Source organism: Nomascus leucogenys, chromosome 16 (genome assembly GCF_006542625.1).
Source record: "Nomascus leucogenys isolate Asia chromosome 16, Asia_NLE_v1, whole genome shotgun sequence".
Classification (NCBI taxonomy): Eukaryota; Metazoa; Chordata; class Mammalia; order Primates; family Hylobatidae; genus Nomascus; species Nomascus leucogenys.
This window is the reverse complement of record NC_044396.1, coordinates 5,236,141-5,259,781: the sequence shown is the minus strand read 5'-3', so window position 1 is coordinate 5,259,781 and position 23,641 is coordinate 5,236,141. Positions and strand designations below refer to the sequence as shown.

At 41.0% G+C, this 23,641-nt stretch overlaps 1 protein-coding gene across 1 annotated transcript in view; it reads left to right on the top strand.

Annotated features, from left to right (window-relative positions):
• The window catches only part of LOC100586435 (serine/threonine-protein kinase Sgk3), a 148,222-nt gene that overhangs the window by 876 nt on the left and 123,705 nt on the right, over positions 1–23,641 (top strand). The window lies entirely within an intron of this gene.

The window sequence follows — 23,641 nt, the reverse complement described above, 5'->3', positions numbered from 1 at the left end:
TTACTATGCGCTGGGCTCTTTCTAAGTGCTTTATAAATATTAAATCAAACTCTTAACTCATCATATTATAGCGGTTCTAGCAATGAAAAGGCTATCCATACTTTAGTTCCCCAAATGTCATTGGAAGAGCTGCAAACATTAGAGGAAGTTTTAGGCGTGTTTTAGCACCGGGTGTGCCTTCTGGTCCCCTTGGCTACCACTTCTGTAAGACAAGCCACCACCCCTGCGTTTCCCTGGGGTAAGGCAGCCTGGAGCTCCTGGGAATGCGACCTGTTCAAAGTAGATGTTGGCCAGAACCTAAATGACTTGTCTAACATGGTCTCTCTCAACTGCCATTGTGCCCATGGGCTAACTCTGGAGACACCAGAACTTCCCCTTTAACTGCTACTGCATGGAGCGTACTTTTGTTTTTGAAAAGAGCTTTGTTCCTAATCTGTTCGAAACTATTTATATGACATTATTTATAGGACATAGTTTAGATATGAGGGTCAGATTGAACTTGAAATGTACTATAAAATAGAACATTTTTGTTTGCACACGTCAACATAACAAATAACGTTTTGTAATTTCACTGCTATTTGTTCTTGGAAACATTGAATTGGTAGGTCAGCCTCATAGGTGTACATTTTGTGATATGCAGATATGCAGAGAATATTTTTTCAGAATAACATGCCCTCTTCAAATGTGCACCATTAGAGACCCAATGTGGTGACTAAGATAGACATGATTCTTGTTATTAATTATGGTGACTATGAATGTAATGTCAAAATCTGCACATCAAACTACCTTTCTGACTCCCTCTCTCCCTTTCTGTGCCCCCCTCCCTTATCTCTCTCTCATATATTTAACTTTTCAGGGAGATGATTAAGTGAGCCGATAAGCCTTATTTAATAGGATTATGAAGTGTCTCTTGAAGCAAGAAGGCTCATGTTCCTCTGATATATTAGTAATTTATGACACAACAGGCATTAGTGTCATTTGTGAATTCAGTTTAGTCGGATGACCCCTAGCATTTTCATGGCTTACAAAGTTCTTCCAGACATACTCCTTTACCCTTCAGAGAGATCTTGTGTGGTTGATCTCTTAACTACTTTTTATTACCTGTTTTTACAGATGAAGAAACTGAGGCATAGAAATGTTAAAGTGCTTCAGCCTTGATTGCACAGTAGGTGAGAGGCAGAGCTTGAATGGAGGGCAGCTGTGTAGACAGTGCCTGGCACGTGCAGACCTGTAATAAACATCTGTGGAATGAATGACTCCAAATGGCTTCAGATATCTTGCTCTTTCAAAACATGTCTCTCAAAATACCATAGTAATTGATTTATGCCTGAGAGATTTCCAGGCCTAATCCAATGCCTCTCTTATTTCAAACAGTATCTAATACAGCACATTTTCTACAAAAGAGATGGGAATGCCTTTTGGACTCATTTCTTAAGATTTGCCACCTCTGGTTTTTGAAAAAGAAAATAGGTTGAGTATTTTTTTCATCCTACCTTTTTTCTCTGGTTTTGAGAGTTTAGAACGGACACATGGTATTTATGTTTATGTTGACAGCTTTCTTTCTTTCTTTTTTTTTTTTTTTGAGACGGAGTCTTGCTCTGTTGCCCAGGCTGGAGTGCAGTGGCACAGCCTAGGCTCACTGCAACCTCTGCCTCCCGGGTTCAAGCGATTCTCCTGCCTCAGCCTCCTGAGTAGCTGGGGCTACAGGTGCATGCCACCACACCCGGCTAATTTTTGTGTTTTTAGTAGAGACAGGGTTTCACCATGTTGGCCAGGCTGGTATCAAACCCCTGACATGATCCACCTGCCTTGGCCTCCCAAAGTGTTGAGATTACAGGCGTGAGCCACTGTGCCTGGCTACAGCTTTCTTATCTCTCTAAACTACTTAGATTTATGATCAAGTTCAAACTCAATGATCATAGGTATTGTAAATATTTTTGAAATAAAGCTATGTGTTTTATTGAAATGTTGCAATGACTTTAGCATAAAGGGTCTTTAAAAACACACACAAAATTCCTCAAATGTTTATATGCTTTAAGCATAGCCCTTGGTACCTAAAGTATGTGATTTCCAGGTGGATAACCTTCAATTAGAGGAGATAATATGGCCATTACTTGGCAGGAGGAATTGAGAAGAGTTATCAGGGAGAGATGAGAGATGGGATGGCCTTTCCCATGAGGTGTATTAGGCAGTAAGAAACCCTTAATGAAGCCAGACTGAGTCATCTGCCTGTCAATGTCCTTCTGTGTGGGAGTGGAATAAAATACCTTTGAAGCCTGCCTTGTTTCAGAAACCACTTTACCTTTTCCAGTTCTCATGTTTTCTCTTTTTTAAAAAAATTAATGTAAATTACTGACTAAACTGCTGATTCATGAAACTCTAATTATGTAACATGTTATTTCTGACAGATGTAACAGCTCCCATATTATTTTAAGCGACTCAGTGTCTCTGTTTTCCTTTACCTTTTCCATTTCTCATGGTGGAGACTTTGCTCTCATTTCACTCTCCCCTGCCCAGTATCATGGAGAAAAGTGGTAAATCTAAGAGGTGCTACTTCCACATCTTGTAGTTCATGTCAAAGTAGTTTTAACTCAATGCTAACTTTCAGTTGTCATTGCCAAGGAAGACAATGTGGAAATCAGATGTTGAAGGCCAATTCGAAGTGTCACCCAGTAAAATTGTACTGGCTGTCTGAAGCCGAGCCAGAGGGTTTTCAAAGGGAATTAGGGCAGTGTGCAGTATCCTTGCCTTTGGAGAAATAGTAAAGGACTTGAGAAATTGGACAAAGTCCTGAAAACCTGCCTAAGTTCACCTCCTTGTAGCCATTGTTCTTCTATTACGCTAAACCAAAATCTGCTTTCCTTGGGCGGGGGGGGTTGGGGGTGACTGAAAGAAACATGAAGATACAAGGGGAATTGTTAGAGGGTGAGGGACTGATAATAGGTAAGACGGAAAATGGAGATGTGTGTGAAATAAGTGATGTTAGTGAGGTCTTGTGGCAGAGGATTCCTGTGCAGTGCAGCTGTGCTTCCCCTGACAGGGCCATACATATAGGAAAGACCTATATGGAATGAAAGTTTGAGAAGAACTAGAAACATCTCTTGGCATGATGTGATATTGGTGGGCAGAGTTACTTTGTACCATCAAGTGCAGAAGCTACAAAGTAGGTAGCTTTCTTCAAGCCACTAAGTGAGTTTGTTGGCAGATAATTAAAATGTAGAGGCCAGGCAGGGCTCACGCCAGTAATCCCAACACTTTGGGAGGCCAAGGCGGGCAGATCACCTGAGGTCAGGAGTTTGAGACCAGCCTGGCCAACACGGTGAAACCCTGTCTCTACTAAAAAAAAAAAATACATAAATTAGCCGGGCGTGGTGGCGCGTGCCTGTAAGCCCAGCTACTTGGGAGGCTGAGGCAGGAGAACCTCTTGAACTCGGGAGGTGGAGGTTTCAGTGAGCCAAGATCATGCCATTGCACTCTAGCCTGGGCAACAAGAGTGAAACTCTTTTTCTCAAAAAAAAAAAAAAAAAAAAAAAGGCCGGGTGTGGTGGCTCACGCCTGTAATCCCAGCACTTTGGGAGGCTGAGGCTGGTGGATCACCTGAGGTCAGGAGTTTGAGACCAGCCTAGCCAACATGGAGAAACCCCGTCTCTACTAAAAATACAAAATTAGCTGGGGATGGTGGCACATGCCTGTAATCCCAGCTGCTGGGGAGGCTGAGGCAGGAGAATGGCTTGAACCCGGGAGGCAGAGGTTGCAGTGAGCGAGATCGCACCACTGCACTCCAGACTGGGCGACAGAGTGAGACTCCTTCTCAAAAAAAAAAAAAAAAAGAAAAGAAAAGAAAAGAAAACTGGATTTCATATGTAATATATTTATATACAAAAGTAGGACTCACTGATTAGCCAGTCTACAGACTGCTGAATGAAACGTATTCAAGTACAGTGGTGCTTCATAAGTTTGAAAATGAGAAGGAACTTTATTATTCTAGTTCTGTTTTTAATTAATTATTATTATTATTATTATTTGAGACAGAATCTCGCTCTCTTGCCCAGGCTGGAGTGCAGTGGCATGATCTCAGCTCACTGCAACTTCCACCTCCCAGGTTCAAGCGATTCTCGTACCTCAGCCTTCTGAGAAGCTGGGTCTACAGTTGTGCACCACCATGCCCAGCTGATTGTTTTTGTATTTTTGGTAGAGATGGGTTTCACTGTGTCGGCCAGGCTGGTCTCGAACTCCTGGCCTCAGTTATCCACCTGCTTCAGCCTCCCAAAGTGCTGGGATTACAGGCGTGAGCCACTGCGCCTGGCCAACTCTAGTTATTTACCTCCCTATGTTTTTTTTTCTTTTTTTTTGACATGGAGTCTCACACCGTTACCCAGGCTGGAGTGCAATGGCATGATCTCAGCTCACTACAACCTCCACCTTTGGGGTTCAAGCGATTCTCCTGCCTCAGCCTCCGAAATAGCTGGGACTACAGGCGCCTACCACCACACCTGGCTAATTTTGTATTTTTAGTAGAAACAGGGTTTCACCATGTTGGCCAGGCTGGTCTCAAACTCCTGACCTCAAATGATCTGCCCACATCGGCCTCCCAAAGTGCTGGGATTCAGGCATAACCCACCGCTCTCGGCCTACCTCCCTATTTTCTAACCAAAAATAGATAAAGGTTAACTTAAAATGATTCAATTTCCAACTCAGCATCTATACATGCAGATAAACATATATATGTGTGTGTATATATATACACACATATATATTGTGTGTGTGTGTGTGTGTGTGTGTATGACCAGTATATAGTCTGTAGAATCTAATGCACATGTATGTGGTTTTTGCTTTGTTTTGTTTGTTTTTTTGAGACAGACTCTCACTGTGTTGCTCACACTGGAGGGCAGTGGCACGATTTTGGCTCACTGCAACCTCGGCCTCCCAGGTTCAAGTGATTCTCCTCCCTCAGCCTCCTGAGTAGCTGGGATTACAGATGTGCGCCACCACGCCCAGCTAATTTTGTATTTTTAGTTGAGACGGGGTTTCTCCATGTTGGTCAGGATGGTCTTGAACTCCCGACCTCAGATAATCCGCCTGCCTCAGCTTCCCAAAGTGCTGGAATTACAGGTGTGTGCCACCGTGCCCGGCCACATGTATGTTTTATATATGATCAGCTCAAAGAGAATTTTGGAATCATATTCTTAGTTTCCCGAGAAAACACATGCATCTTTCCCCCCCATTTTAATTTTAGTTTTGTCTTCCATTTTTTAAACTTTAAATTATAAAGGTATACAAGGCTGAGGTGGGAGGATTGCTTGAGCGCAAGAGTTCAGTGTTACAGTGAGCTATGATTGTGTCACTGCACTCCAGCCTAGGTGACAGATTGAGACCCTGTCCCCCCCCATAAAAAAAGTATGTATGCTCTTAAATTCAAGCAATTGAGAAGCATATGTAATAAAAAAAATACATCTTCTCCACTCTGATTTTATCCACAAAGATAACTACTGCTGCTGCTGATTTTATACCCTTCTAAACTTTTTTCATGCTTACATAAGTTTGTGTATCTATATACGTACACAAGAGTTTTTTTTTAATGGGGATTGTTTTGCACTATTTATTTTGTATTTATTTATTTGTTTATTTATTTATTTATTTATTTAGTGACAGGGTTTTAGTCTATCTCCCAGGCTGGAATGCAGTGGCACAATTGTGACTCACTGCAGTTTCGACCTCTAGGGTTCAAGTGATCCTCCTGCCTTGGCCTCCTGAGTACTGGTGTGTGCCACCATACCCAGCTAATTCTTTTTAATTTTTAGTAGAGACAAGGTCTTACTATATTGCCCAGACTGGTCTCGAACCCCTGCGCTCAAGTAATCCTCCTGCCTCTGCCTCCCAAAGTACTGGAATTGCAGATGTCAGCCACTGTGCTATGCCCATCCTGTTTCTTATTTAACACTATATATAGACATCTATAGATCTATATCATTAGTTTTGATAGCTGCATAGTATTCCGCTTTATAGTTGATTATCCATTTTCTGTTATTTCTATTGCTGACATGTTTACCATTTTGAATCTTTTAAAATATATTTAAATCATCAAAGTAATACTTTTTTGGACAAATAAAAGAAGAAATAGAGAAAATAAGAATTACCAGTAAATCTATCACTCATTGGCAAAGCACTATTAGCATTTTAGAGTATATCCTTCTAGGCTTTTATTTGTGTGTGCATGTGCATATTTTCAATGCCATTTTAAAAAGTTTCTCTTATACAGGCTTGCTTTGTTGGTTACAGAATCACACTTATGTAGCCAGCCAATGTCACAGATTCCATGCACCTTTGAACCAGTTATTTTACTGTTTCCTGGCCACTTGCCATGCCCCAGCCCTGGCTAACACTCTTGGAAATTTATACTGCCGCCCATAAAGGGAATGAGGGTGTGTGGCTAGACTGACAAATCCATCCAAATTAACATAAAGCACATGTTTTTCTAATGAGAGTCCATCAATATTTATATTATAAGTTCATCTAAGATACAAGATATTTAAGAAGAGAAATGATAGGATGTTCACATGTAATTGATTGTAATCACTAAAGGAGAAGCAGAAATAATTGACTTGAACCAAGGAAAAAGTAGCTGTTCTAAATTTCAGTTAGGAATTAGAACAGCTGGCATGGTAGCTCATGCCCGTAACCCCAGCACTTTTAGAGGTTGAGGTGGGCAGATCGCTTGAGCTCAGGAGTTTAAGACTGACATGGGCAACATGGTGAAACCTAGTCTCTACAAAAAATATAAAAAATTGGGCCAGGCACGGTGGCTCACGCCTGTAATCCCAGCACTTTGGGAGGCCAAGGCGGGTGGATCACCTGAGGTTAGGAGTTTGAGACCAGCCTGGCCAACATGGTGAAACCCTTTCTCTACTAAAAATACAAAAATTAGCTGGGCGTGGTGGTGGGTGCCTGTAACCCCAGCTGCTTGGGAGGCTGAGGCAAGAGAATCGCTTGAACCTGGGAAGTGGAGGTTGCAGTGAGCCAAGATCGCACCACTGCACTCCAGCCTGGGTGACAAGAGCAAAACTCTGTCTCAAAAAAAAAAATTTTATATACATATATATATATATATATATATATAATTAGCCAGGTGTGGTGGCACACACCTGTGGCCCCAGCTACTGGGAAGGCTAAGGTGGGAGGATTGCTTGAGCTGCAGAGGCGGAGGTTTCAGTGAGCTGGGATCATGCCACTGCACTCCAGCTTGGGTGAGAGAGTGAGACCCTGTCTCACAAACAAAACAAACAAAGAAATTAGAACAGGTGAACTTGAGATGTTTTGAAATACTCGTCTAATAATGAGTACATTGTTTATGGTATAATTGGTTTAAACAGCACCACCACCAATGGTGGGAATAGGTGACCTTGAAGTTTCTTGTGATCCTATTATAGGCTGTCTCAGAGTCAGTAACACTTGACTTAGTATAATTTCATGCACACAGCTCCCTCTTCACATACTAAAGCCACCAGTCTTTCCAGATAGCATCGGTCTGTGCTGACATCTCTCCATCCATCCGCTTTTCTTCCCCCAAGGTGTGGGTACACAATCTACAATACACAGTCTACAGCAGGTGCGGGCTCCTGCACCCTTTGTGGCCTCCCCTGCTCTCTGAGAGTTTGCTCTCCTTTATAAACCTTTTTTTTTTTTCCCTCTTCTTCTACCTCTTGCATTAAGAAAAGTTCTGTCTTTTCTCTATCCCACTCTCTTCATGTTGATCTTAAGCAAAATGGATACTAATCATGGTGATACATTTAAAAGCAGGCCTTTAATAAGGAAAAGAAAGCTTTTAGTTTGGGAAGAAACATAGACATTATAAAGAACTAGTGGTTTCAACCTTTGAAGCCCTTAAGAATACCTAGTAATTCCTTTCAAAATATCCACAGAAGTCCACACCCACCTCCTCTTCTCTAAATAAGCTCTTTTTCCTTAAGCATTGGCATGAACTATAAAATTTAAAGCTATTTATATATATATATATATATATATATATATTTTTTTTTTTGCTCATGTCATTGCAACAGCATTGTTTTGTGCTATTTTTTTTTTTTCCCAGTTAAAGATGTCAGTCATGTTATGGGTTGAATAGAATGTTTTGGTCTTGAAAGCTAACTCTCAGATATGACCACTGTTCCTTTTAGAAAACATATCCAAAGTTCTATTAGGCTTTAAAATAACCTTTTTGTTTTCAAGTAAGTTAAAGACTAAGAAGGGTATCTTGGGCCAAAGGTTAGCAATCTTTGAGAAGTGGTATGTCAGGATTCCCAACCACTTCCTTCCAGATTTTTATCAGTAGAGATATGCACTGGTGAGAGCTTGGATCAGATCCTTGGGACTTACAGAAGAAGCATTGCTGGTTCAGGAATGCTAGGTCCCTGCTGGAGACTCTTACAAGAGTTAGGGATAGAGGATCAGGCCCTGGAAACTGACTGCATACCAACTTCAGCTTGCCTGTAAAGGTGCGTGGGCCAGATGGTATAGGAACCTCTGCACCAAGACAATAGCTACTTAAGCTGCACTGAGAGTAAAGGCTTATTTTCTCATAAACATCATTGGAAAAGCTTTTGTAAGGATGTTTTTGTTTTTGTTTTTCTTGTTTTTGTTTTCTTGAGATGAAGTCTCACTCTGTCACTGAGGCTGGGGTGCAGTGGCGTGATCTCGGCTCACTGCAACCTCTACCTCCCGAGTTCAAGCGGTTCTCCTGCCTTAGCCTCCCAGGTAGCTGGGACTACAGGCATTTGCCACCACGCCTGGCTAATTTTTGTATTTTTAGTGGAGATGGGGTCTCACCATGTTAGCCAGGATGGTCTCGATCTCCTGACCTTGTGATCCGCCCACCTCGGCCTCCCAAAGTGCTGGGATTACAGGCGTGAGCCACCACGCCCGGCCTCTGAAAAGATGTTTTTATTCAGCCTCCCAACAACACGGTGCTAAAATTGATGATGGCTTAGACATGAAAGTACTATATCATTTACTTATTTAAACTGGTATTGTATTAGGTCGTTCTTGCATTGCTATAAAAAAAAACCTGAGACTGAGTAATTTATAAGAAAAGAGGTTTAATTGGCCCATGGTTCTGCAGACTGTACAGGAAGCATCTGCTTCTGGGGAGGCCCCAGGAAGCTTACAATCATTGCAGAACACGAAGGGGGAGCAGGGACATCACGTGGCGAGAACAGGAGCAAGAGCAAGAGTGGTGAGGTGAAGGTGCCACACACTTTTAAATAACTCACTGTGGTGAAGACAGCACCAAGCCATGAGAGATCTGCCCCATGATCCAAACACCTTTCACCAGACTCCATCTCCACCATTGGAGATTACAGTTCAACATGAGATTTGGGCAGAAACAAATATCCAAACTATATCAGGTACCATTGTTAATAAACATTCAGAAGTAAGATTTTGTGTGTATATATATATATATATATATATATATATATATATATTTTTTTTTTTTTTTTTTTTTTTTTTTTGTAAAAGGGTCGGCTGGGCACGGTGGCTTACGCCTGTAATCCCAGCACTTTGGGAGGCTGAGGCGGGCAGATCACCTGAGGTCGGGAGTTCGAGACCAGCCTGATCAACATGGTGAAACCCTGTCTCTACTAAAAATACAAAAAATATTAGCCAAGCATGGTGGCGCATGCCTGTAATCCTGGCTACTCAGGAGGCTGAGGCAGGAGAATTGCTTGAACCCGGGAGGCAGAGGTTATGGTGAGCCAAGATCGCGCCGTTGCACACCAGCCTGGGCAACAAGAGCGAAACTCCATCTCAAAAAGAAAAGAAGAAAGGTCTTCCTCTGTCACGTAAGCTGGAGTGCAGTGGTGCCATCTTAACACATGGCAGCCTCAACCTCCCAGGCTCAAGCAGTCCTCCCACCCCAGCCTCCCAAATAGCTGGGAATACAGGCACGCACCACCACACCCAGCTAATTTTGTTTATTTTTTGTAGAGATGGGGTCTTACCGTGTTGCCCAGGCTGCTCTCAAGCTCCTGGGCTCAAGTGTTCCCACATCCTTAGCCACCCAATGTGCTGGGATTATAGACATGAACCACTTTGCCCAACTGTTATAATTTGTTAAAAATAGCTCTCATGTTTTATAATTCTACATGTCTGTAGTTGTACACAGTTGACAATTTAATCCATTCTGACACAAGTACCTTTCTCTCATTTCTAATTGATCTCTTTTTATCCCACTCTCTCTTCTCACCAATATTTATTTTAATTTTTTGTGTATCTGTAAGGAGATTTTTTTACTGATGAAAGACAAGATAGTCCAATGTTTTAGCAGAGAAAAGTTTTTAAGATTTGTTAGACTGCACCCCCTTTTCCCTTTGAACTTTGTCTTCCCTTTATATTTCTATTATTTCTGACTTTTGCTAACATTAACATCATTTATTTCTAGTCTTCCTTTTAATTGTTTTATTAGGACTACAGGCTCATGCCACCATGCCCAGCTATTTTTAAATATTTTTTGTAGAGACAGGGTCTAGTGAGGATCCTGTTGCCCAGACTAGTCTCAAACTTCTGGCCTCAAGCTATTCTCCTGCCTCAGCTTCCCAAAACACTGGGATTACAGGCGTGAGCCGCCATACCCAGCCTATTTCTCCTTTTAAAAGTCCACTAAGGCTGGGCGCGGCGGCTCACGCCTGTAATCCCAGCACTTTGGGAGGCTGATCATGAGGTCAGGAGTTTGAGACCAGCCTGGCCAATATGGTAAAACCACATCTCTACTAAAAATACAAAAATTAGCTGGGCGTGGTGGCAGACACCTGTAGTCCCAGCTACTTGGGAGGCTGTGGCAGGAAAATTGCTTGAACCAGGAACGTGGTTCAAGTGAGCCGAGATCGTGCCACTGCATTCCAGCCTGGGTGACAGAGCAATACTCTGTCTCAAGAAAATAAATATAAACTAATAAAAAATAAAATAAAATAAAGTCCACTGAAGTGTAAACTAAAGTCTTTGTCCCATTGAAATTATTTATTGCTTTCACTGGACATGTTAGGATTAAAAATTTGCCTGTGAGATGCAGAACATTGTGTATAAAATGCTACCTTTTGTGTGGAAAGACCAGGAAAAAATAAGAATATATTATGTTTTGCTTGACTACATATAAAGGGACTCTGGAAGGACACATAAGAAATTGGCATTGTTGGTTTGGCATGGTGGCTTACGCCTGGGAGGCCAAGGCAGGTGGATCACCTGAAGTCAGAAGTTCGAATCCAGCCTGGCCAATATGACGAAACCCTGTCTCTACTAAAAATACAAAAATTGGCCGGGCGTGGTGACTCATGCCTGTAATCCTAGCTCTTTGGGAGGCTGAGGCGGGCGGATCACGAAGTCAGGAGATCGAGACCATCCTGGCTAACATGGTGAAACCCCATCTCTACTAAAAATACAAAAATTAGCCGGGTGTGGTGGCAGGCATCTGTAGTCCCAGCTACTCAGGAGGGTGAGGCAGGAGAATGGCGTGAACCCTGGAGGCGGAGCTTGCAGTGAGCCGAGATCATGCCACTGCACTCCAGCCTGGGTGACAGAGTGAGACTCCGTCTCAAAAACAAAACAAAACAAAAAAATTAACTGGGCACGGTGGTGGGCGCCTGTAATCCCAGCTACCTGGGAGGCTGAGGCAGGGAGAATTGCTTGATCCCAGGAGATGGAGGTTGCAGTGAGCCGAGATGGTGCCACTGCACCCTAGCCTTGGGTGACAGAGTAATACTGTCTCAGAAAAAAAAAAAAAGACAGTGTTTATCTCTTTGGGGTGGGGGATGAGAACTGGGTGGATAGGGATGGGTGGGAAGCCGACTTCTCACTATGTTTTTTTTTTAACACTGTGAATATGTAACCCATTGTTAAAATAATGTTTAAAATCATGTCCCGGAGTTTCCTGACTTAAAAAGTAGATCTATATATATCTAGTGTTCTTTTTCCATATAAAGTCATTAGTAAGGTTGTGTTTTAAATTTTTTTTTTTTTTAAGAATGCTTGTATAGTCTAGTCTCAAAGGACCAGTAGTAATTTGCAGGCGCCTTGCCATGGCTTTGTTCTCCTTCAGCACTCTCAAATGCTGTGACTAAGATTCATTATGAAGCCTTCCATTAGGAAATTCTCATACTGCAAATACAGCCAAACTTTAAATTATTGCTGGCTTATTGGAAGAACCATTTAATTGAAATTATCTGCAGTATTTTGCCAACTGGATACTCAGTTGTTTCCTAATAAAAACTCTTAGATAATACCAGTGCAATTACTGCAACATCAGTTTATCTTGCCCCCATGGTATCCTGTATCTTATCATCATGGTTATAATTTACCTACTTAAGATTATATGAGTTTGGTGCTTTTAGAAAATAAAGGTTGGTTTACTTTTGGTATTTAGATAATTGCGCCCTTTTCAAGTTGTACACGCTAAGCCAAATATTTCCTTTCATCAGGATTTTTGTAGTTTTTATCATGTATGACCTGTATTTTACCTCTCAGAGAACAAAGAAAAAGGCACGAATATTTATTGAGTTTCTACCATATGCTGGGTGCTTTAGAGACATTATTTTCTTAAATACTCATAATAACGCTGTGGGATGGGTAGGTCGTTTTATTTTGCAGATGAGCCACTTGAGCATAGTGAGGTTTCCAAGGTTGCTGTTTGTGGCGACATGAGGCAGAGCTGATCTGAACAGGTCTCTCTGGCTTTACCATGAGGTTCCCCTGTGTTAACTGATAAGGAGGTAAAAGCTGACTCCTCTCAAAGCCCCTCATCCAAAAGAGCAGGCAGAATTTATTAACAAATAACCCATAGTACCTTCTGCTGATGAGGCAGTGGTTAAATGAGTTTGAAAATGGGCTTTCATTTTTACTTTATCATTGTGAAATCATATTAATGTTTTAGTCTAGAAACTCGTGCCAGATTTCAAGAAGAAAACTGATTAAAATGTTTTAAATATGTATTTTGTACCTAATAGAAAAAGACTAAATATTTTACATTTAGCTGGGTGTGGTGACATGTGACTGTAGCCCCAACAATTTGGAAAGCTGAGGCGGGAGGATCGCTTGAGCTCAAGAGTTTGAGGTTACAGTGAGCCATGATTGCTCTGCTGCAATCCAGCCTGAACAAGACCCTGTCTGTAAAAAAAAAAAAAAAAAAAAAAAAAAAGAAAAAAAGATTTAAAAGCTGATTGTTAAATCCTGAACCTATAGAATTTGAATATCTTATGCTGTTATCTGCAGAACTGCCAAACTCTTGCTATTAGTAACCAATGTCCAGTGAACTTTACCAGTGATAACAAGTACTGTTGTCATATTCTAAAATCTAACAATGATAACCAGTACCACTTACATTAATCCGTGGAAATAGAGCAGTAACTTTGTTGATTTTTGTTGCATGTTAGCTAAGTTCCTATTAACCAAGTAAAGATGATAGAACATGTGAGATCTGAATTCCTTTTTGTTTTTTTTGAGACAGGGTCTTGCTCTGTTGCCCAGGGTGGAGTGCAGTGGTTCAATCTCAGCTCACTGCAGCCTCGATCTCCTAGGCTCAAGTGACCCTCCCACCTAAGCCTACTGAGTAGCTGGAACTACAGGTGCACACCACCTGGCTAATTTTTGTATTTTTTGTAGACACAGGGTTTTTCCGTGTTACTCAGGCTGGTCTTGAATTCCTGGGCCCAAGTGATCCACCCACCTTGGCCTCCCAAAGTGCTGGGATTCTAGGCATGAGCCAGGTCTGAATCCTTATTTATTTTTATTTTTATTTTTATTTTTATTATTTTTTTTTTTTTTTGAGACGGAGTCTCGCTCTGTCGCCCAGGCTGGAGTGCAGTGTCGCGATCTTGGCTCACTGCAAGCTCCGCCTCCCGGGTTCACGCCATTCTCCTGCCTCAGCCTCCGGAGTAGCTGGGACTACAGGCGCCCGCCACCACGCCCAGCTAATTTTTTGTATTTTTAGTAGAGACGGGGTTTCACCATGGTCTCATCTCCTGACCTCGTGATCCACCCTCCTCGATCTCCCAAAGTGCTGGGATTACAGGCGTGAGCCACCGCGCCCAGCCTGAATTCTTATTTACTACATTATCCTATGATTCTTTTATCTAATAAAAAATATTGTGATTCTGGGCAAAGATGGTGGTATGGTCTGGATGTGTCTCCCACAATGCATGTGTTGGAAACTTAATCCCCAATGCAACAGCATTGGGAAGTGGGGCCTTTTGGGAGGTGTTTAGCTCACGAGGGCTCTGCCCTCGTAAATGGATGAATGCTGTCATGAAAGTGGGAGTGGTTTTGCCCTCTCTTGCTTTCTGCCATATGAGGACACAGAGTTTGTCCTTTTTGCCCTTTCTACCTTCCTCCATTCAAGGACACAGCAAGAGGCCCTCAACAGGTGCTGGCACCTTGATCTTGGACTTTCCAGCCTCTAGAACTGTGAGACATAAATTTCTGTTCTTTATAAATTACCCAGTGTCAGGTATTCTGTTATAGCAGCACAAATGGACTAAGACAGATGGTGAGAAAGACGCTGAGAAAATTCAAATGATTGGAAAAGTTTAAAAAGAAGTAAAAAGTCACAAATAGTAAATGGAGAAGACAGAATAAACCCACAGTATACACTAGAGTAATTTACACTTAACACTTAAAAATAACAGCTTTATTGAGATATAATTCACATACCATTAAAGTTTTTTTTTTTTTTCTTTGAGATGGAGTCTCGCTCTGTCGCCCAGGCTGGAGTGCAGTGGCTCGATCTCGGCTCATTGCAAGCTCCGCCTCCCGGGTTCACGCCATTCTCTTGCCTCAGCCTCTCCGAGTAGCTGGGACTACAGGCGCCCGCCACTACGCCCAGCTAATTTTTTTGTATTTTTGGTAGAGACGGGGTTTCACCGTGGTCTCGATCTCCTGACCTCATGATCTGCCCGCCTCGGCCTCCCAAAGTGCTGGGATTACAAGCGTGAGCCACCGCACCCGGCCTTCACTTAATATAATGTTTTCAACGCTCATCCATGTTGTAGCATGTGGTACTTCATTTCTTTTTTTTTTTTTTTCGAGATGGAGTTCCACTCTTGTCACCCAGGCTGGAGTGCAATGGCGAAATCTCAGCTCACTACAATCTCCACCTCCCAGGTTCAAGCATTTCTCCTGCCTCAGCCTCCCGAGTATCTGGGATTATAGGTACCCACCACCACACCCAGCTAATTTTTGTATTTTTAGTAGAGACAGTGTTTCACCATGTTGGCCAGGCTGGTCTCGAACTCCTGACCTCAGATGATCTGCCCACCTTGGCCTCCAAAAGTGCTGGGATTACAGGTGTGAGCCACTGCTCCCAGCCATTTCTTTTTATTGGTGAAAAATATCCTGTTGTTGGGATGCCAAGGTGGGAGGATTGCTTGAGGCTAGCGGTTCAAGACAAGCCTGGACAATAGAGTGAGACTCCACCTCAACAACAAGAACAGCAACAATAAATAAATAAATAGCTGGGTGTGGTGGTGTGTACCTATAGTTCTAGCTACTTAGGAGGCTGAAGTGGGAGGATTGCTTGAGTCTAGGAGTTCACCCAGTGAACTATGGTCACACCACTGCACTCCAGCCTGGGCAACAGAGCAAGACTCTGCCTCTTAAAAAAAAAAATCTGGACTGGGCGCAGTGGCTCATGCCTGTAATCCCAGCACTTTGGGAGGCTGAGGCGGGCAGATCACAAGGTGAGGAGATGGAGACCATCCTGGCTAAGATGGTGAAACCCTGTCTGTACTAAAAATACAAAAAATTAGCTGGGCATGGTGGTGGGCACCTGTAGTCCCAGCTACTTGGGAGGCTGAGACAGGAGAATGGAATGAACCCAGGAGGCAGAGCTTGCAGTGAGCCGAGATCGTGCCACTGCACTCCAGCCTGGGTGACAGAGCGAGACTCCGTCTTAAAAAAAAAACAGACAAAAAAAAGAGCTGGGCACAGTAGCTCACACCTGTAAGCCTATAATCCCAGCACACTGGGAGGCCGAGGCGGGTGGATCACGAGGTCAGGAGATGGAGACCATCCTAGCTAACACAGTGAAACCCTGTCTCTACTAAAAATACAAAAAATTAGCCGGGCGTGGTGGCGGGCACCTGTAGTCCCAGCTACTTGGGAGGCTGAGGCAAGAGAATGGTGTGAACCAGAGAGGCGGAGCTTGCAGTGAGCCGAGATCGCGCCACTGCACTCCAGTCTGGACGACACAGCGAGACTCCATCTCAAAAAAAAGAAGAAAAAAATATTCTGTTGTATGAATATACCCTATTTTGCTTATTCATTCATCTATTGATTGATGTTTGGGTTGTTTTCACCTTTTGGCTATTACATATAATACTGCTATGAATATTTTTGAATAAGTTTTTGTATGAATATACATGTTTTATTTTCCCTTAGATGTATACCTAGGAGCAGAAGTGCTGGGTCATATGGTAACTCTTGTTTAACTTTTTGAGGAGTTGCCAGACTGTTTTCTAGAATGCCTACATGCATTGATTGATTGATTGATTGATTGATTGATTGAGACAGTTTCACTCCTGTCGCCCAGGCTAGAGTACAGTGGCGCGATCTCGGCTCACTGCAACCTCCACCTCCTGGGTTCAAGTGATTCTTCTGCCTCGGCCTTCTGAGTAGCTGGGATTACTGGTGTGCACCACCACACCCCGCTAATTTTTTATATTTTTAGTGGAGACGGGGTTTCACCATGTTGGCCAGTCTTCAAACTCTTGACCTCAGGTGATCCACCTGCCTTGACCTCTCAAAGTGCTAGGATTACACCAGCCACCCAGCACTTTGCATGAGCCACCGCGCCCAGCCCTACCTTATTTTACAATCTCACCAGTAATGTTTGAAGTTTCACATTTCTCTACATCCTTACCATCACTTTTCTTTCTTTCTATTTTAGCCATTTAAGTGCATGTGAAGTGATATTTCATTGTGGTTTTGATTTGCATTTTCTGAAAGTCTATTGATGTTGAGCATCTTTTCAGGTACTTATTGGCCAACTGTGTATCTTCTCTACAGAAATGTCTATTCAGATTCTTTCCTTATTTAAAAAAATTTGGTCCTTTTATTGTTTAATTATATGAATTATTTACATATTCTGAATATATGTCCCTTATGAGATATATAATTTACAAATATTTTCTTTTATTCTATGGGTTTTCCTTTCACTTTCTTGGTTTCCTTGGAGCACAAAAGTTTTAAATTTTTTTTTTTTTTTTTGAGACGGAGTCTGGCTGTGTCACCCAGGCTGGAGTGCAGTGGTGCGATCTCGGCTCACTGCAAGCTCCGCCTCCCAGGTTCACGCCATTCTCCTGCCTCAGCCTTCTGAGTAGCTGGGACTACAGGTGCCTGCCACCACGCCTGGCTAATTTTTTTGTATTTTTGGTAGAGACGGGGTTTCACCGTGGTCTCAATCTCCTGACCTCGTGATCTGCCTGCCTCGGCCTCCCAAAGTGCTGAGATTACAAGCGTGAGCCACCGCGCCCAGCCAAAAAGTTTTAATTTTTAATGAAACCCATTTTCTCGGTTTTTTTCTTTATTGCTTGTGCTTTTGGTGTCACATCATCTAAGAAATTATTAACTCAAGGTCACAGAAATGTACTCCTATGCTTTCTTCTAAGACCTTCATAGTTCTAGGTCTTACTTTTAGATCTGTGATCTGTTGAGTTAATTTTTGTTTATGGTGTGAGGTAGGGGTCCAGCTTCATTCTTTTGCATGTGTATATCCAGTTGTCTCAGCACTGTTTTTTGTTCGTTTGTTTGTTTTGAGATAGTCTTGCGGAGTGCAGTGGTGCGGTCTCAGCTCACTGCAGCCTCCTCCTCCCATGTTCAAGCAATTCTCCTGCCTCAGCCTCTAGAGTAGCTGGGATTGCAGGTGCCCACCACCAAGCTTGGCTAATTTTTTGTTTTGTATTTTTGGTAGAGATGGGGTTTTGCCATATTGGCCAGGCTGGTCTCGAACTCCTGACCTCAGGTGATCTGCCCGCCCCAGTCTCCCAAAGTGTTGGGGTTACAGGCGTGAGCCACCACACCTGGCTGAAAGTATTTTTTAATTTTCTTTGTGATTTCCTCATTAACCCATTGATTACTTAAAAGTATATTGTTTAATTTCCACATATTTGTGAATTTACCAGATTTCCTTTGTTATCCGCTTTCTAATTTAATTACATTTTTGTCAGAGAACACACTTTGTATGATTTTTGTACTTTTTAATTTAATGAGGACTTCTTATGGGATAATATATGGACTATCTTGGAGAATGTTTCGTGTGTACATTAGAAGAATATGTATTCTGGTGCTTTAGGTGGAATGTTCTATAGATGTCTATTAGGTTTAGTTGGTTTATAGTGTTGTTCATATCCTTTTCCTTGTTGATCTTCTGTCTAGTTATTCTCCTAAATACTTTTCAAAGCACTCTTTTAATGTTTCATATTAGAATAAATATGAAAATTCATTACCAAGATAAAAGGCTCAAATGGAAACATATGTTGTTTTAGTGGGCTAGTCAAACCAAATTAAATTTGAAAATTATTTACTTTCTTTACCTTTGGATATTAGCATTTATTTATTTATTTATTTATTTTGTTTGTTTTTTTGAGATGGAGTCTTGCTCTGTTGCCCAGACTGCAGTGCAGTGGCTCGATCTCAGCTCACTGCAAGCTCCGCCTCCTGGGTTCATGCCATTCTCCTGCCTCAGCCTCCCGAGTAGCTGGGACTACAGGCACCCGCCACCACGCCAGGCTAATTTTTTGTATTTTTAGTAGAGACAGGGTTTCACCATGTTAGCCAGGATGGTCTCCATCTCCTGACCTCCTGATCTGCCCGCCTCGGCCTCCCAAAGTGCTGGGATTACAGGTGTGAGCCACCGCACCCGGCTGGATATTAACATTTAAATGTAGCTTATGTTTAGTGATATTTTCTTAAGTCAGTGATTCTTTTGTGTCTATTAGGAGTTACTAGTAGAATGTGCTGGAATTTTTTTTCAAGTATTATTGCCACCCATCTCAAACTAGCGTTCATATTTTGAGAACCTTATTTGTTAGGAATTAAAAGTTTACTTGTTAACATGGTTGAGAGGACATCTCAAAAAAAATGTGACAGAATGCGCTCTATCTTCATGACAATTAGAAATGGTAAGCAGTTAAATTTTCTTGTTTTTCATTGGAACGGTATTTAATTTGCACCTACAAGAATTATAAGAAATAGACATGTCAAAATTTGCAGTGGTAGAAAGGCCATGTGAGATCTAGTTGGTGGAGGCAATTAAAAATGTTTCAACATATAAACACTGGTAAATTCTTTTCCTCAACTAAAAATATTTGGACATTTTAGTACCATCAACCATGAGTTTGTGAAAACAATATAATTTAACTTTGCTTAGCTGGCCATGCTGGTGTGTACCTGTAATCTCAGCTACTTGGGAGGCTGAAGCAGGAGAATCACTTGAACCCAGGAGGCAGAGGTTGCAGCGTGCCAAGATTGTGTCACTCCACTCCAGCCTGGGTGACAGCACAAGACTCTGTCTCCAAAAAAAAAAAATAATAATAATTAACTTTGCCTTGTAGCACATATAAAAATTATTTTGTATTTTAAAAATAAATTGTTGTCCGGGCACGGTGGCTCATGCCTGTGTTCCCAGCACTTTGGGAGGCCGAGGTGGGTGGATCACCTGAGGTCAGGACTTCGAGACCAGCCTGGCCAACATGGTGAAACCTCCTCTCTACTAAAAATACAAAAATTAGCTGGGCATTGTGGTACGCATCTGTAATCTCAGCTACTCGGGAGGCTGAGGCAGGAGAATCGCTTGAACCTGGGAGGTGGAGGTTGCAGTGAGCCAAGATCGTGCCACTGCACTCCAGCATGGGCAACAGACTGAGAGACCACATTCACATAACTTTTATTAAAAAAAAATAATAAATAATTATTTTGATATTATAAAAAAGCAAATATACACATTGCAGTGATTTTTCAAACTGCACTTGTAGTTAGAGTGATCTCTTATTTAATTAATCCTATTGTATAATAATGACCATATTGGAAGGCCATTCAGCCTAGGCTGGTAGAGGGTATCAGTCAGAATGCAGAGGAAGAATTCTATGAAGTGTGCATGGTATGTATAGCCAGAAAAGCTGAATCATTTCAGTATTATTGGAGGGGATAGCAATTCAGGAGAAAGTGTAGATTGGATAACAAACAGAAGAATCAATCAAGAATGTGATAGTGGGAAAAAGTTACAGAAGAATTGGGCAAGAATGTAATAGTGGGAAAAAGTATAGAAGTGGATGAAGGAGGAAGCTGCAGTAGTCTTTGCAGGTCTTGGCAAAGAGGCTGGTGCCCAGAAATGCATTCCTAGGCCTTCTAAATCTATTTCTACTTCTGAGAGGGAAATTTCTGAGAATGAAGTGTTGTTGAAATACATCTTCTTCAGTAGTATAGTTATTGTTGTAATTGAATTATCTCTTTCCATTTTGATCATGTGGCAATTGCCCCTGTTAGCAACACTGAATGTCCAAAGGAGTAAATGTGATTGTTTTAGTAAGTCTTTTCTAATCCTATGAAATGATTTAGGAAAGAAATGATGGGTGTAAAAATGCTTGGCATAGTGAAGGGCACTAAGTAGCTATTTGATAAATAAATCTTGGCTGATATTAATCTGTTCATCATATTTAATAGCTGTAGGGAATCTAGAAGGCTTGGGTTCTACCATTAGATTCACTAATTTCAGTAACTCTTAGTAAGTGATGTTATTTTCTTAGATTTTAAATTACTCAAAGTTCCTTCTACCTCTAAAATTCTATGGTTCTATTAAACTCATGTAGAAAAAAACTTTAAAGATTATTATTTTAATAGAGGTGGAAGTTTTTGTTCCCAACTTTTTCAATTTTAACTAGGGTACACTGCATGAATAAGATTCTTTATAGCATTATCTAAATCCAAGCACTGATTTATTTGAAAACAAAGGGTTTCTTTGCAGTGTCATTTAGCTTGGCATTGCTATGAATCCAAGAATTATTCTACATGAACCAGAGAACAGTAATGCAGTTGTACTTAAATTTAGAGTTCCACACAGCCATTCACCAGGGATGAATTGAGGTGAACAAGTACATCTACTTTAATTTGCAAAAGTTCTAAAATGTACTGATGGAATTTGTTGCAGGAATCACAGTGAAAAGCAGTTTGGAAATGTGGCTCAGATCATGCAAAGCTGTTGGAGAAGCTATCGCTGCTTTTTGTTGTATTTTTTTCTGGATCTGTGTGATTTCTAGTAAAAATTGATAGTAACATCAATTTTTTAATGCTTTTTTTTTCTTTTTCTTTCTTTCTTTTTTTTTTTTTACCATTTTGAAATGATGTATGGTGTGATTGTTAGAGATGGATCAGCATGATTGGTCATCTTTGTTTTTAAAGGAAGCCAGTGCTTGGCTTCAAATAATGCTATGTGGAATTTTATTTATGTGGTATACCTTGCTTAAAAATTGTAAAAATTGTTAAAATTGTGAAAACCAAAATAAATTTTCTTTCCACTGCTATTAAAATTTTCTTTCCAACTCTTTACACATTCATTTGAGGTTTCCTGAGAAAAGTAGGAGGCAAACCATCCAAAGGTACTGTGGGTTTTCTAAAAAAATGTTAAATTCTTGCTATTAAAGTTCATTTATCATAATTCTATATACAGTATTCCCCCTTATCCATAGTGTTGCTTTCTGCAGTTCAGTTACTGGAGGTCAACTGTTGTCAAAAGTAGGTGCAGGGCCAGGCACAGTGGCTCACACCTGTAATCCCAGCACTTTGGGAGGCCGAGGAGGGCAGATCACTTGAGGTCAGAAGTTCGGGACCATCCTGGCCAACATGGTGAAACCTTGTCTTTACTAAAAATACATAAATTAGCTGGGCGTGGTGGCGCATGCCTGTAATCCCAGCTACTCAGGAGGCTGAGGCAGGAGAATCACTTGAACCCAGGAGGTGGAAGTTGCAGTGAGCCAAGACTGTGTCATTGCACTCCAGCCTGGGCAGCAGAGCAAGACTCCATCTCAAAAAAAAAAAAGTAGGTGCGTACAGTACAATAAGATGTTTTGAAAGAGACCACATTCACATAACTTTTATTACTGTATGTTGTTATAATTGTTCTCTTTATTATCAGCTATTGTTAATCTTTTACTGTGCCAGATTTAGAAATTAAACTTTATCCTTAAGTTTGTATATATAGGAAAAAACATAGTCTATGTAGGGTTTGGTACTATCTGGGGTTTCAGGCATCCACTGGCAATCTTGGAATGTATCCTGAGGATAAGTGGCCAATAGTGTAGACTGTTGATATATATAGTTCAGTTTTAAAAGGAAGGAAAAGTGGAAAACAAGTTGCAAAACACAAAATTAAGTAGCGAATTGTGGTTACGAATCATTATTGTTGATTGTGTAAGTTTGTACAGAAGTAGAAGAATCTATCAGGCGTATAGCTCTCTTAAAATGACAGCTTTCCCAAATCCTTAATGAAAAGGATGTTGTATATGTTTAGCAGAAGTCTCTTCTCATGCGCTTTTAATGGTTAAATTATAAAGCTTGGGTCCCCTGGAGAAGGTTTCTGGGTAAGTGATTGTGCTGAGCCTATGTATCTGTTGGGCAATTCTGTACTACCCTATGTGGCATTTGCCCCTAAGCCTTTCTAGGACCTACCAGATCTAGCCCTTTTTTAATAGACAGTATTAAATAGAGTTTCAGAGTTATTTTTATAGATGAAAAAGCAAGAAGCACTTTCCCATTTCACCTGAGGTAGTTAGCTACAGACTTGACATTTTGACATTAAAAAGCCATTTTTTTCAAATGTCATTAAATTGTGTTTTCTTATTTTCTTTTTTTTCTTTACTTAACCCTTCAGAATTACATCCAAAATATCATTAAATTTTACTTCTCAGGTTTCAATTTAGATGTTTCTTTCTATGATTAAAGAAGGATGAATCTTTGAACAGTGGTACTCAACAGATCTATCCAAATGTTGGTGTAATAATATGAAAAACAGAATACTGTCTCTAAAATTTACATGTTATGAGATGGTCACAAATGAAATGAACGTCATTGATGCAGGCGTTGTTATGTGTAGAAGTAGCAAGTTGGCTTCAGTGACTCATTATCTATTTTTAGCTGCTGTGGGGGATTATGTTTAACAGTAGTTAAGAATGGGGGCTGTGGACTTACCCAGATTATAGGTCGAATGGTGGTTCATCTATCATGAATTTCTTCACCTATAGAATAGGTATAGTAATGTGACATACCTCACAGGGTTGTTATTAAGCTTAGAATACAGTTGGTCCTCCATATCTGAGGATTCTGCATATGCAGATTAAAAATATTTTTAAAAATTAATATAACAATAAAAATAATACAAATAAATGCAGTACAGCAATTACATAACATATACATTGTATACAGGTATTTTAAGTCATCTAGATATGATTTAAAGTATATAGGAGGATGTGCATAGGTTATATGCAAATACTGTTTTATTTTTGTAACAAAGTATGTGCTCAATAAATGTCAGTAATTAATAATATACATATATTTTTTCAGACAAGGTCTTGCTCTGTTGCCCAGGCTGGAGTACAGCGTTGCCATCATAGCC